The 12695-nt window shown below is 46.7% G+C and overlaps 1 protein-coding gene and 1 long non-coding RNA gene across 6 annotated transcripts in view; both read left to right on the top strand.

The window, feature by feature from the left end:
• Positions 1 to 12695, top strand: part of LOC104875962 (small proline-rich protein 2E) — a 101574-nt gene that overhangs the window by 65714 nt on the left and 23165 nt on the right. The window contains exon 1 of one of the 5 annotated variants that reach the window (XM_033758330.1): positions 5716 to 5925. The exons of the other annotated variants lie outside the window; for them this stretch is intronic. The gene's annotated coding sequence lies outside the window, so the exon portion shown is untranslated. Of the gene's footprint in view, positions 1 to 5715; positions 5926 to 12695 lie in introns of those variants that run through there. 5 annotated transcript variants of the gene reach the window in all.
• The window catches only part of LOC104875966, a 4218-nt gene continuing 1124 nt past the window's right edge, over positions 9602 to 12695 (top strand). Inside the window, exon 1 of the long non-coding RNA XR_784208.2 lies at positions 9602 to 10153. This is a non-coding gene — a long non-coding RNA (uncharacterized LOC104875966). The remainder of the gene's footprint in view (positions 10154 to 12695) is intronic.

The raw sequence follows: 12695 nt of genomic DNA, 5'->3' as shown, positions 1-12695 counted from the left end.
TATATATATAGAGAGAGAGAGAGAGAGAGAGAGAGAGAGAGAGAGAGAGAGAGAGAAAGGGAGTTGGGCTCCACACCCTGAGGGACAGTAAGGGGAGTCTGTAAGCGAATGGGTGTTCCTAACAAGCTGCCCTCTACCTGACTCTGCGGGGTCCCACACTGTCCCCAGGGCTGTGGAGAGCTCTTTCCTAAAGATCTGCTCACTTACAAGGTTGCTCCTTTCTAGTAGAGAATACTCTTTCATCCTCAGGCCCAGGAAGAGAGTGGATTCAGGAATGTCCTGAAGGCTCATCCTCTCAGAGGGCTCAGAACGGGCTGGGAGGTAGAGGGAGGGTCTGCTCTCTGAGGAGGAGAGGATGACTAAGGTAAAAGGCTTCTTGAAGATGAGGGACTGGAAAGTAAGGAGATTCTGGGTATTTTCATTGCTTAAAGTTGTTATTGCCTTCTTAAATTTGTAACTCTCCTTGAAATCCAAGACACCCTGTTAGTGAAACCGAGGGCACGGAGACAAGGAAGGAGCTTGCCAAGCGCGGAGCTACCTTCCTGAGCCAGCAGAGGGCAGCAGTAGCGGAGAAGGCAGCAGGGAGAAGAACGGACCGGTGGCGGCGGCAAAGTTGAACTGAGAGGGAGAGCAGTCTGGGGAAGGATGCTCCCGACAAGGCTCATTTGTGTGGTCCTTGCTGTCTCCTGGAGGGGCAGCTCGGAGGGGACCTCTGATGAGCTGATGTGGAATGGGTGGTCTCTAAGGACATTTTTCTCCAATTGTTCCTCACCGCGGAGCACAGTTCGCAGTAACTCAGAGGGAGGAGTTAAGCACAAGGAATGAAGAAGATTAAACTCTGGCCCCGAACCTAAGAGAACCACACCTGCTATCGGGGCCTTTGGCTTCCTCGTCTCTGCCGCCACCTTACAGGCTGTGGCACCCAGGCAGGGTGCCAAGGGGCTCTGCTGTCCACTCACACACCGCTCCCAGCCCCCGACAGGACTTCGGTGTGGAGCTGCACGCTGCTGCTTCTCTAGGTGGAGGTGGGGAAGAAGGAGAAGGGCGGAATGAGGTCAAACACTTTGCCGAGCTGCGCCTCTGGTCCTTGGGCATCTTGCTTTGTGGGAAGATACAATTAGAAGGGGCTTGCTGAGCTGCTCATCCCAGGAAAACGTCCTCTGGGCCGTCCAGAGCGGGGTGTCCACCATCTTTCACGTTCTCCATTGCCTTCTCATCATCTGAACCTCTCCAAAGTACTTGAAATGAAATTACTATCAGTAGTAACGCTGACTGCCTCCAGCTCTGATCTTTAGGATGAAGTGAAGCTCATGTGAACAGTCATTGAGCATCTACCTGAGGCCAGGCTCCTCTCTTTCTGTTTCTCTCTCCTGTTCCTCTTTGTAGGGTGTGCGTGTCTGTTGCAGGACATCATCTAGGTGCGAAGATGCAGAGGATTTGGAGCACTCCAGGGACTCCATGGCTCAGGCGGGAGTGGAGTGGGTTTACTGCTGTTTAGCCAGAGAGCTAAAGTGTAGGAAGATGTGACAAGTTTTATCAACGTGCTGCGGAAGCCAAGTTGAGTTCTGGGTGGGGGTGGGAGGGTCAAATAAAATCTGGAGAGTTACTCCCTCCGTGGACGTTGTACAGGGGGTTCATCTCGGCCTGGGACTTTCCTATGCCTCTGCCTGCGTATGGCACTTTGTTCTGTCTGGGATGGATTCTTTGCCCTTTACTTCCTTTGACCAACATGACTTCCAGGACTGTTCATGAGGCCAGAAAAGGGTTCCTTCTTCACACAAAGTAGCAGAATGGAAACCTTGTTGAAGTGTGTGCCTCTTTCACTGAAGCCCTTACCCCACAAATGCATCTGCCTGGTGCTCCTTACCTAGGTGTAGTTCGGGTGTCTCTGGTCTCTCAGTACCACCCGTTCCCAGCAGGTGGTGCTGGCGGCACATTGGTGACTGGCAGTACCGTCAATGGATGGGTGTTTGTAGCTCCCCAGGCAGCAGTTTTATAAACTTACTAATATAAATTAAAATTACTTATATAAAGTTATATAAATAATTTGAGGAGAGAAAACTGCAATGCAGAGAAAATTGCACTGTGTACAGGACAATGCAGAGAGTTTGAGAAAGATTTAGCCACCAAAATAAAAGGAGACATTGTCCTAGGCTGTCTCACAGAGGCACTCATGGTGTGTCCCTTCCTAGGCGGAGCTCAGTTATCTCTGATTCGTCCACACCACCAGTTTCCAGCTGGAGGAAAAGTGAGCAGATGGTGAAAATACCCATAGCCCACTGAGAATGCCTTCCTAGAGACTTTGTTTTGTTCTCTTCATCTGACCAGAGAGGAAAAGGACACCCCACTGCCTGAAGGGGTCCACATTCCACAATCATGTGGGCCCTGACGCATTCCAGAGGCATTTCAAGGATTTCCTACACAGTCTATGCCTCCTGTCACAGGCTTCTTTCTCCTTCTGTGAAGTTTCCCAATGCCCAGGAACAGGGCCGAGACAAGGCCCATAGCAGAAGTCAGGTAATAAGCTTGGGATAAGTTCAGAGTCTGGAGGAAGGGTGAGCTTTCTCAGTTTGTGGAGGTCAATAAGGGGAAAGTAGAAACAGAAGGCCTCATGGCCATCAGCAAAGAGTTTGGAGTTTAATGTAAATAATGGGGCATATTTTCTATAAAGTTAAATATCTGTGTTAAGTTTTTAGCCATGCTTATTTCTGGAAACCTTAGTAAAGTTGTTGAATCCCGTGGGGACAGAGCTGAGCAAGTTCTGCATTCTTGCAGTGATCTCATATAACCAGCAGGAGGCAGTGTGACAGAGGAGGCAACAGCCGAAAATATTGGCATGTTTGGACCAGAGGTGGAAGGTCAGAAAACTTGGCTCTTGTGAATACACCATGTTATCTTTTGGAAGAAGACTGTGGCGATATCTTTCTTCTGAAACTCAGGTAGCATCTTCTTGGTTGTGTAGTGCCCCTGTTGCTGGAAATAAGATGATTGGCAGAGGGATGGGGTGCCTCTATGACCAGGTGGGGGCGGTGGCCTCTGAGGGTAATTCTGCCTTGGTGGACATTCGTGCTGGCAAGGGTGATACTTAGCAGGGGGTCACTTCTGCTGGCTAGAAGGTGGGTGACAATGCTCAGGCACTTTGAGAGAACAGGACTCTAGGATCCAGGGAGGCAGCTGGCAGGGGACTTTTTATGGTTGCTGCTAGGCTAAAGATAAACTGAAAGAAGAAAGCACTTTAGAATGAAACAATATCCCCAAAAAATATCCCGAAGGGAAAAGCATCTTCTCTCCACCCCTTCCTTTAATATCAATGCAAAGATGTTTCCATTGAATTTCATCCCTGGGCCCTACAGGGGCTTCCACACAACATGGTTTCCAACAAGGTGGATTTGCACTGGAAAGTCCCACTGATGGCTGTGTGTGCCCAGCCTGCCCTTCCCAGGGGCTGGTGCCCGACTGTGTCCTTTGAATGGAACATTCTCAAACTGCATGGAGTTAGAAGAGAGAAAGGATATAGAAAGTGTATGGAAGGTGATCTTTGAAGTAAAAGAAAAAAACATATGCAGATAGCATAAAAAAGAAAGAGATTTGAGGACCAGAGAACACTGAAGAACTGTTTGTTTGAAGGAAAAACCAAAACAGATAAATCCTTAGCCAAACTTATCAAAAGAAAGAGTAATAAGATACATAAGTGCAAATAGAAAAGAAAAAGGTGAATTACAAGGGATGCTGTCAAAATTCCACAGGTGGTAGCTACTATGAAAGATTATATCCCCAGAAATTGGAAAATCTTGAATAAATGGACAGATTTCTAAACTCATACAAATCATCAAAACTTAACTAAGAAGACATAAATATTCTGAACAATCTAATAAATTGAGGCAGTAATAAAAAAAAAAAGCTGTCAACAAAGAAAAGCCCAGGATTAATTGCTGAATTCTACAAGACTTTTAAGGACAATATAACACCAGTACTCTTCAAACTTTTCAGTAAAATCAAAAGGGAAATATTTTTTCTAAACTCATTTCTGGAAGCCAGCGTGATTCTGATCTCAAAAGCAGAGAAGACCCAACTAAAACAAAACAAAACAAAACAAAAAACTAGTGGCCAATGTCCTTAAAGAACATAGATGCAAAATTCCTCAATAAGATTTTGACAGACAGAATACACTATATCATCAGGAAGGTCGTACATCATGACCAAGTTTTAGGCTTCCCAGGTTTACAAGAATGGTCCAGCGTGTGCAAATCAGTAGACGTGGTACACCACATAAATAGAAGCAAGGACAAGAACCACACGAGTTTATCAATAGATGCAGAAAAAGCTTTTGACAAAATCCAGCACTCCTCTAAGACAAAAACTCTGTAGAAAATAGGCATAGAAAGGTTTTTTCCTGAATCTGGTAAGAACCGTTATGACAAATTAATGACCATCATCATATTCAATAGCAAAAATATTGGAAGCTTGCTTTCTAAAATCAGCAACAAGACAAGGGTGCCCACCATCACCACTGTGTTCAACACAGCACTCAAAACATTAGCCAGAGCAATCAGGCAAGAGAAAGAAATAAAAAGGATGCATATAGGAAAGGAAGAGGTCTAATTATTGTTATTTGCTGAGTAAATAATCCTCTACACAAAAAATTCCACCAAAAGAAGTGGGTAGGGAGGGAAAGAGGAATAAAGGAGTCAAAATACAATAAAGGGGGATAAAGGAGTCAAGAGTCTTCACTAGAAGAATGTAAACATGTACTGCAAACATGTACTAAAAACTCTTGTTAATGCAGAGTCAGATTTGAAGAGAGACTGGAGTATATTCTACTGCAAAACCATTCCTGTTTTGGTGGCGATGGCATTTCTTCTCCTTCAGTGCCTTTTGGAAACTTTCCTATGACTTCTGCACCTTCCCTCCTACTGTACACCTTGACCATTCCTTTTCATTGGTAATTTGTGTCTCTGTGGTGGCCCATTTTGTATTAGAACTCAGTAGGAAACCTTGGCCTGGTGCCTGAGTCAGATCCTCAGCTGGGTATCTCATTGTGCTTTGATTTGGACCCCAGAGCACAATCATCAAGTAAGAGCAATATTCAAAATGAAGTTGAAAAAATACCGGGAACTGTGAACACTGGGTGCTCACCTCACCTTTATCGAATTCCACTGAGTGACCTGGGACTTTGTTCTGCTCACCTGAACCTTCATTCTCACTCATCTCAAAGGCCACTGTCGATGTAGAGTAGTGTCCAGCCAACCTTTATTTTCAAGGTCCAGATAATAGACAGTTTAGATTAATCAGGCCAGTGCCAACTTCCCAACTTTTCTGTTCTTCCGTTGTAGGGAAAAGTAGTCACAGACAGTAGAAGGACGGGAGTGGCTGCACCCCGTCACATCTTATTGGGACAAGCAGGAAGGAGGCTGGTGGATTTGGGCCGTGACTTTCCTTTGCTGAATCTTCTTTCGGCGCATCTGACTTTGAGGCGCATCTCCCCTTGTTTTTCCTGCTAGTTGCCTGTTTGGCTTTGTCCGACTTTCCTGTGTGTTTTAAACGTCTGTTTACATAGCTCTTTCTAGTCGTCCTTCCTTGCTGCATCCCATCCCAGCCTGTAACACTGCACAGTTGTTTTCTGTGTAAATGGAGCTATTGATGGCCCCTTGGAGGTATTTTTTCTCCCCTAGAGCAGAGTCTTTCTACTTATCTGCCTGTCTTCAGCCTGTTCTGTCCTCAGAGAGTCAAGTGATGTGAAGAAGTCCAGGGCGGGTTTTGTTTGTTTGTTTGATTTTTGTTTTTGAAATCCTGGGCTCAACCTGAACAGGAGGAAACTGAAAGGTTTCCCCACCATTTCCTGGCATCCCTATGTCTCATCCAACTCCTGAAAAGACTTGCCAAGCTCTCTCTTTGCACTGAAATCTCCCACTGTATAGCTTTCTGGTGAGTAACAGTTCTATTTCCTCTGGAAGGAATCCGAGTGTTGTGGGTAGGGCAGAGCGATACAGGGACAGATCCTGAGCCCCGCGGTGGAGAGTGTGAATATGAGGAGAGGAGAAATAAATCCTGCGTTGCACTTCTGAAGTTGGGCTTGGTCTAGGGGTTGCAGGGCTGGACTTTAACGCACTTCATATCCCATGCTAGTGTCTCTCCCTCGCATTTTACAGCGGGAACCTAGATACTATGCAACATCTCTAGCACTGATGTTTGGAGTCAGATTAAATTGAGATAATTTCTCTCCTAGTCATTGACTGCTCCTATTAAGACCATGACGTGCTTTCTTGGAGAAGCAGAAGAGCAGGTGCCTTGGCTCACAAGCTATGAACCACCGCCTCGGTCACAGGCAGACACACAAAGGGCAGGGCGAGATCAGATCATGAACTTGGTGCTCATCTTTAAAAAAGGTGTTATCAGCTGCAGGAGGAGGCCTTTTATTGTCATCTGTGAGCCCGGAGTGAGGTGAGAAGACAGGCAGGCTGTCACCACGGCTGAAGGCAGCATGATAGAGTTTGAAAACTAAGAGGAGCCTCTGGACCTCGCGGTTTCACGGTTGTGATGAGTCCTAGTCTGTTGCTTGCACGTGGGTGGACACTTCTGAGGAGGAGGATGTGGCTCAAAACATCTTGGAGGTGGGCAAGGCTCTGGGCACCTTGCAGGGCAAGACTCAGGACACTGGGTCGCCTTGTGAAATTAGTGGCTGTCTCAGCCCTGCCCAAAGCACTCACTCTTCTCTCTGCCTTTGTGCAGGGACTTCTGCTTTTCCTTCCCGAGTGGTATACTTCAGTGGTAGCTGTCTGTGCCCGTGACCAAGTGCCCAGGACACACGCCTACTGCTGTCTTTGGGTTATCACTTTCCTCCTACTCTCAGCTCTGATCCTCCCCTAAATCCAGGCTGACCTACGTCATCGGGTAAAAGACTGCCCTCCAGCAACCTCCTCATTCCGTGAAACGACTCACAGACAACCAATACTCCGTGAGACAGGACAGGGTTGATCTGCACCCTACTTCCCACCTTCCATGGTCTGCAAACAGAACTGTGATACAACAGTCCCCAAATACAGTTCTTGTGCTGAGAAGTCTCAGTGGATTTCTCAGACTGTCTCATTAAAATTTCTCTCCTGGCCTTTTCTATCTTTCCAATCTAGAGTTCTTTTCTGGTGTTATCTAGCGTAATATGTACTCTGGACTTATGGGATTTATTTTTGCTGAAGCATTAGAAAAACGTGTTTTTGTCTCGCACCACTTGCTCAGCACCTACCACTCCCCACACATGATCTTTCCCCCTTCAAAAGTCCTGCCTCCCTAGACACCGCTCCTTTGTCCACACACTGTGGAGGGCCCCAAGGGCATGGAGACATAGGGCATCTCTGCCCTGCTCCTGTCCTTCCTGAGGGTGAAGGAAATTTGTGAGTCACTCAGTACCTGACAAACAGGAGGTTACCACACAGAGGAGTTAGACATGTCCTCTTAGGACCGAGAAATAGGGCACTGGGGAAATGCTTTGTTTTCAGAAAATTTGACTGAGCTTTAGATCGAAGATACAGATTGAGCCCTCCTTGTGCCACCTTGACCCTCTGAAGCAGGATGCTAAGGACAGACAGTAACTGGGATTCTTTGGAAGGAGGGATGAGTTCCCTCCGGGCTTGCGCTAGTCCCCATCCGTGCTGGATGATGTGTGTTTGGATCCAGAGTGACATTTTCTTCATAAGGGATTTTAAAGGAACAGAAGAGCTAGGTGCATACATAGACGTATAGAGAAATGATGTAACTGTAGCAGTTACTGTAGAAATGTTCAAATAAAAGTTTTCAATGTCAGAGTTGAAAAAGAAAGTCAGCCATAGAGATCTGGAGTGCCCAGACCCACATCCATCTCGGGGGCTCTCACTGGCACTGAGAGGCAGGGTTTCACTTGGTTGTGAAGCCAAAGCCCAGATATCCAGAAAGAAGAAAGGGTGGTATTTGAGAGAGGAATGCATTGAAGGATTTGCGTTAAAGCCATAGGACAGACTTGAAAAATAAGACTCCCAGACATGCGACATTCTGCCCCTACCTGGATCCTCCGTCTGAGGTTTGCTTTGAACAAAGAGGTTGGAAAGGGGATTTAAATAATATTTCAAGAAGGATGATTTTATGGAGGTTGTCCTACAGAGGGAGGGCGATGGATGAAAAATTTGAGGCTTCAAAAGGAAAGTACAGGAGCAGAACTACACGTAGAACAGATATCTGCTCTAAAATACCTCCTGGTAAATGGTCTTCCAGCCTTAATCAAACACAGCAATGCAAGCCTTAGTAAATAGTAGGCATTGAGTTCTTTTATTAATTGAATTAGTTAGAAACCATTTCCTTGATGAGAATCAAGGGATGTCATGCACAGGTACAGATTCTCAATGATGAATGTGATCACAAGGTATACCTAAATGTCCCAATAAACTCAACAAAAATTATTGAAGAAATTCTACCTGACAGTTTTATAAAAAAGAATATAAGCTTTGGAAGTTGCAGAGAAAAATGTCTTGCATACTCTACAATGCAGAGAGCCTGAGAAATATTTAGCCAAAGAAAGAAGAGAAATGGAAATCTTGCCATAATTTGTGCCTTACAATACACTTGGATTGTGCTCCTTACCCAGGCATAGCTCAGATGGATTTGATCTGTCCACACCTGCAGTTCCCAGCTGGAGGAAAGCCCAGTAGACTGTGAAAATATCCATCAAGACATTGGAGAACTTCCCTAGAGAGACTCATGCTCTTGTTCTCTTCATCTGACCAGAGAAGAAGAAAGAAACCCCCTGGCCTGTGCATGATCCCCATCGCACTCTGATGAGGCCCTTGATGCTTTTCCAGTGTCATTCCAGGGATTTCCCTCCTAGTCTCTGCCTGCCTTCACAGGCCTCTTTTCCCCTCAGAAGTGCTTCTACTACTTTTCTGCAGGAGAGCAGAGAGATGTCCATTGGGAGTAGATCCATTTTATGGGGAATCAGAGAAGAAACATCAGAGGACTTGGAACAAGCCCAGAGTCTGGAGGCAGAGGAGGTGAATTTGTTAGTGTTTCTGAAGACTTGTGTGTTTGTTTGTTTTTTTGTTACCGGGGATCAAACTCAGGACCTTGCGCTTGGGAGGCAGGCGGTGGCACCACTGAGCTACATCCCTGGCCCCAGGAAGACTTGTAAAGCAAATAGAAACAAAAGACCTCATTGGGGTTGTGAGGTAAAGCACTCTAGAACATTTCATGTAGATTTAAGCAGTTCTGGTGTGTTAATTTTTCAGCCATACTTCCTTCTGGAAACCTTAATAAAGTTGTTGAATCCCATGGAGACAGAAGCTAAACAGGTTTTACGTTCTTTTAGTGACCTTGTACCACAAGCAGGAGGCAGTGTGACAGAAGAGGCTAAACAGAAAGTCCTGGCATGTTTGGACCAGAGGTGGAGAACACGGCGGTGCTGTCACACTAAGCCGCATCCTGAAAGAGGATGTGGGAGGAATCACTGACTCAGGGAAGAAACCCAATAGACTATAATGTATAATAATGTCTTTCTTCTTGGGTTTGTATACAGGTAGCGTCTCCTAGGTGATGTAGTGTTACTCTTGCTGCTGGAAATAATGGAATGGAGGTAGGCATAGATGAGAAAGTACCTAAACATCTGGGTCGGGGTGGCTTCTGAGGGTCACTTGCTTTCGTGTTTTTACTGGCCTTGGGGTACTTGGCACGGGAGCACTTGTGTTAGCTCGAGAGTGGGGTGTATGGTTCAAACACCTTGGGTGGATAAGGCTCAGGCAACTGGAAAGGGCAGGGCTCCAGAACCTGGGCAGGCAGTTGGCGAGGAACTTTGTTACAGCTGCTGTTGTTATCTCCCTAGATTGCAGATAAAATTTTTTTTAAAAAGATGAAGTAATTGAGACTGAGACAATATTAGTGAAGGAAAAAATTATCCCAAAGGGGAGAAGCACCCTCTCTTATCACCTCTTCCTCTAGTATCAGCGGCAACATGTCCCCACTGAACTTCTTCCCAGGACCGCTCACCCGACAAGGGCCTCCGTAGAACATGGCTTCCCACAAGGTGGCCCTGCGCTGGACTGTCCCACCGATGGCTCTGGGGCTGCCCCCCAGGGCCTGCTGCCTGTGTTCTGTCCTTTGAACATTCTCACGCTGCATGGAGGCAGGGGACAGGAAAGTAGGTGGAAAGTGCGCGGGAGGTGACCCTTCAATACAAGGGATAATGTGTCCACAACAGTGGGGGACAAGTTGGGGACAACCGAGCACCAGGCCCCTTTAACCAAAGCTGTCGATACACATTTCATTTGGAGGGGCATAGTCTCATTTTCCGCCCCAAACCTTCTCCTTTCCCTGAGATTTCTCCTCCTTGCTCAATGCCCTTTGGCATCTCAGCACACACTAAGCGTTAGAAGGCGGGAGCAGTTCTGAGTCAGGAGGAGACCTCAGCCAGGTGCCCCGGCAGAACACTCAACTGGGGGTCTCCTGTTCTGACTTGGCTCCTGCAGCTTAACCCCCGAGTAAGAGAAATGTTAAAAGTGAGGTTGAAAAAAAGGCTGGGAGCTTTCAAAGCTGAGTTCTTACCGCACATTTATAGTAAACAGTACACATTTATCATCAAAGGCCTGTCGTCCCTTGTCTGTGCTGCGCTGGTGAAAAGCTGTAGCAGGCGGCAGCTGGGTAGGAGTGGCTGTGCTTCAGCCATGTCTTGTTACAGGCAGGTGATGGGCGATGACCTTCCTGTGCTGAGTTCTCTTTTGATGTATCTGACTTTGTTCCCCATCTCACTTCTACCTGCTCACCTTCTGTCGCGCCTTGTCTTATTTTCCAGTCTGTCTCATGCATCTATTTACGTTGCTGTTTCTGATCATCTGTCTTTCCTTGCTGTGTCTCACCCCAGGTTGTAACCCTGTACAGACTTCTGATTCTGTCCCACAGCAGCCTACTGATGGCCCATTTGAGGGCTTTCTGTCCCCCAGAGCACTCTCCCCTCTCTCCTGCTCGTTCAACCTGTTCTGTCCTCAGGGATCCAAGTGGCACAGAGAAACCTAAAGCTTGGTCTTCTTGGCCTGGCTTCAACTTGGGCAGGAAGACACAGAAGGGGATTCCCCACCATTTCCCGGTGTCCTTATGTCTCACTCAGTTTCTGGAAAATCTTCCCCAGCTCCTTTTCATACTGATAACTCAAGTTCTGCCGCGCACGGTGAATAACAACATTTCTATTTCCTCTGCAAGGATTCTGCGCATGGGAGAGCTGGGTGGGGCTGGGGATTCAGGGTCAGATGCATTGCGTTCCTGTGCACCTGGGTCTTTCAATGGATGTGTGAGTAGGAGAAGAGAAGAAGAAAGAAACTGTGGGCTGGGTTTTTTGGAGCTGGGATTTATTTTTTCAGGGAGTGTAGGCTCGAATTTAATGTAGCCCATGTTCATATTGCTTTTGCCTCTTGCATTTTACACACGGCCAGCACCACACATATCTTTAGCCCTAATGTTTGAGGTTAATTAAGTTAAGATTATTTTCCCCAAATACCATTAAGTGCCCTTACTAAGGGACCAGATCCTGAGTGTAGGGAGGGATACGTGAGAGAGGCCCAGCGCAGGCGCCAGGAAACCTTGTACTCTTGTAGGAAATAGATGTGAGTGAATTTTTGTGACTGGGAAGAAAAACATTTTCCAACATGATTTTGAAGCATTTATTTCCCACAAAATCAAGAGGAGACAGAAGTACTTTTTAATAATTGGTGTCTGTAGTGGAGGCTGCGATGCGCCACTCACATCCTCCCTTCAGGGTGAGGTGCTGACCTCTGCATCTTCTCTCTGCTCTTTGGCTATGGCTGAGTCGAGCTGCATCCTCCGAGGAGCGGTTCTTGGCAGCGCGGTACCCTCGCCAGAGCAGCCCGTCTCTAATGACCTGCTGCCGCGTGAGGAGAATATCTTACTGCCAAAATTTACCGAAAGGTTATCCTAGTGCCACAACCTCTTACAATTGGCTTAGACTTCTTTTGAGAGTAAACTTTGCCTCTTTGGTCACTTCTGTCTCTTTCCTCCTTGCTGACTTTTCCCTGAAAATATCCCCCAGTGTCACGTACTTTGCTCCCGAGTCTCCTTTGCAGTACGTTCTCTCACGCAGTGACTTAAGGCGATCCCTGTGAATTTGGGGATTCCCTGAGAGGAGTGCATATCATGCAGTGTTGTGGCCAAAATAAAACTTTCATTTTGCTCCACTGTCTACTTGTGGCTGATGCCCTGCTTGATGGGCCACCTTTATCAGAGTGCTCTACTCATCCCCCAGCTGCTGTAAGCGTGGACAGGAGGGGTCCACCGTGGCCCCTTCTCCAGAAAGCTGGCCTTGGTCAGGTTAGTGACGTCGCCTTGCCAGCAGGTCATACCCTCCCTCTTTTGATGCACATCTCCCTTTTATCTTAATGTCTGACGTCTCCATGCACAGTTTACTTCCCACGACTGTCTTTTGTGAACCAGGCGATATCTAGGCTTTATTTCATTTCCCCTCATTATTCGCCTTTCTTGTTGTCCTTCTGTTTTCCTGTCTTTTCCCCTGAATTACACTTCCTTGTTTCGCTGTGTGCCTCAGCCCACTTCCTCATCTTGCCTCAATATTCTAACCTGAGGGCAGGGGATTTAACTCAGTGGTTCCACCACCTGCCTTGTAAGCACAAGGTCCAGAGTTTGATCCCCCGTACCAAAAAAAAAAAAAAAAAAAA

Source organism: Fukomys damarensis, unplaced genomic scaffold (genome assembly GCF_012274545.1).
Source record: "Fukomys damarensis isolate Sample0158 unplaced genomic scaffold, DMR_v1.0_HiC HiC_scaffold_33, whole genome shotgun sequence".
NCBI lineage: Eukaryota > Metazoa > Chordata > Mammalia > Rodentia > Bathyergidae > Fukomys > Fukomys damarensis.
The sequence above is the reverse complement of the archived record's forward strand: the minus strand, read 5'-3'. Positions and strand labels throughout refer to the sequence as shown.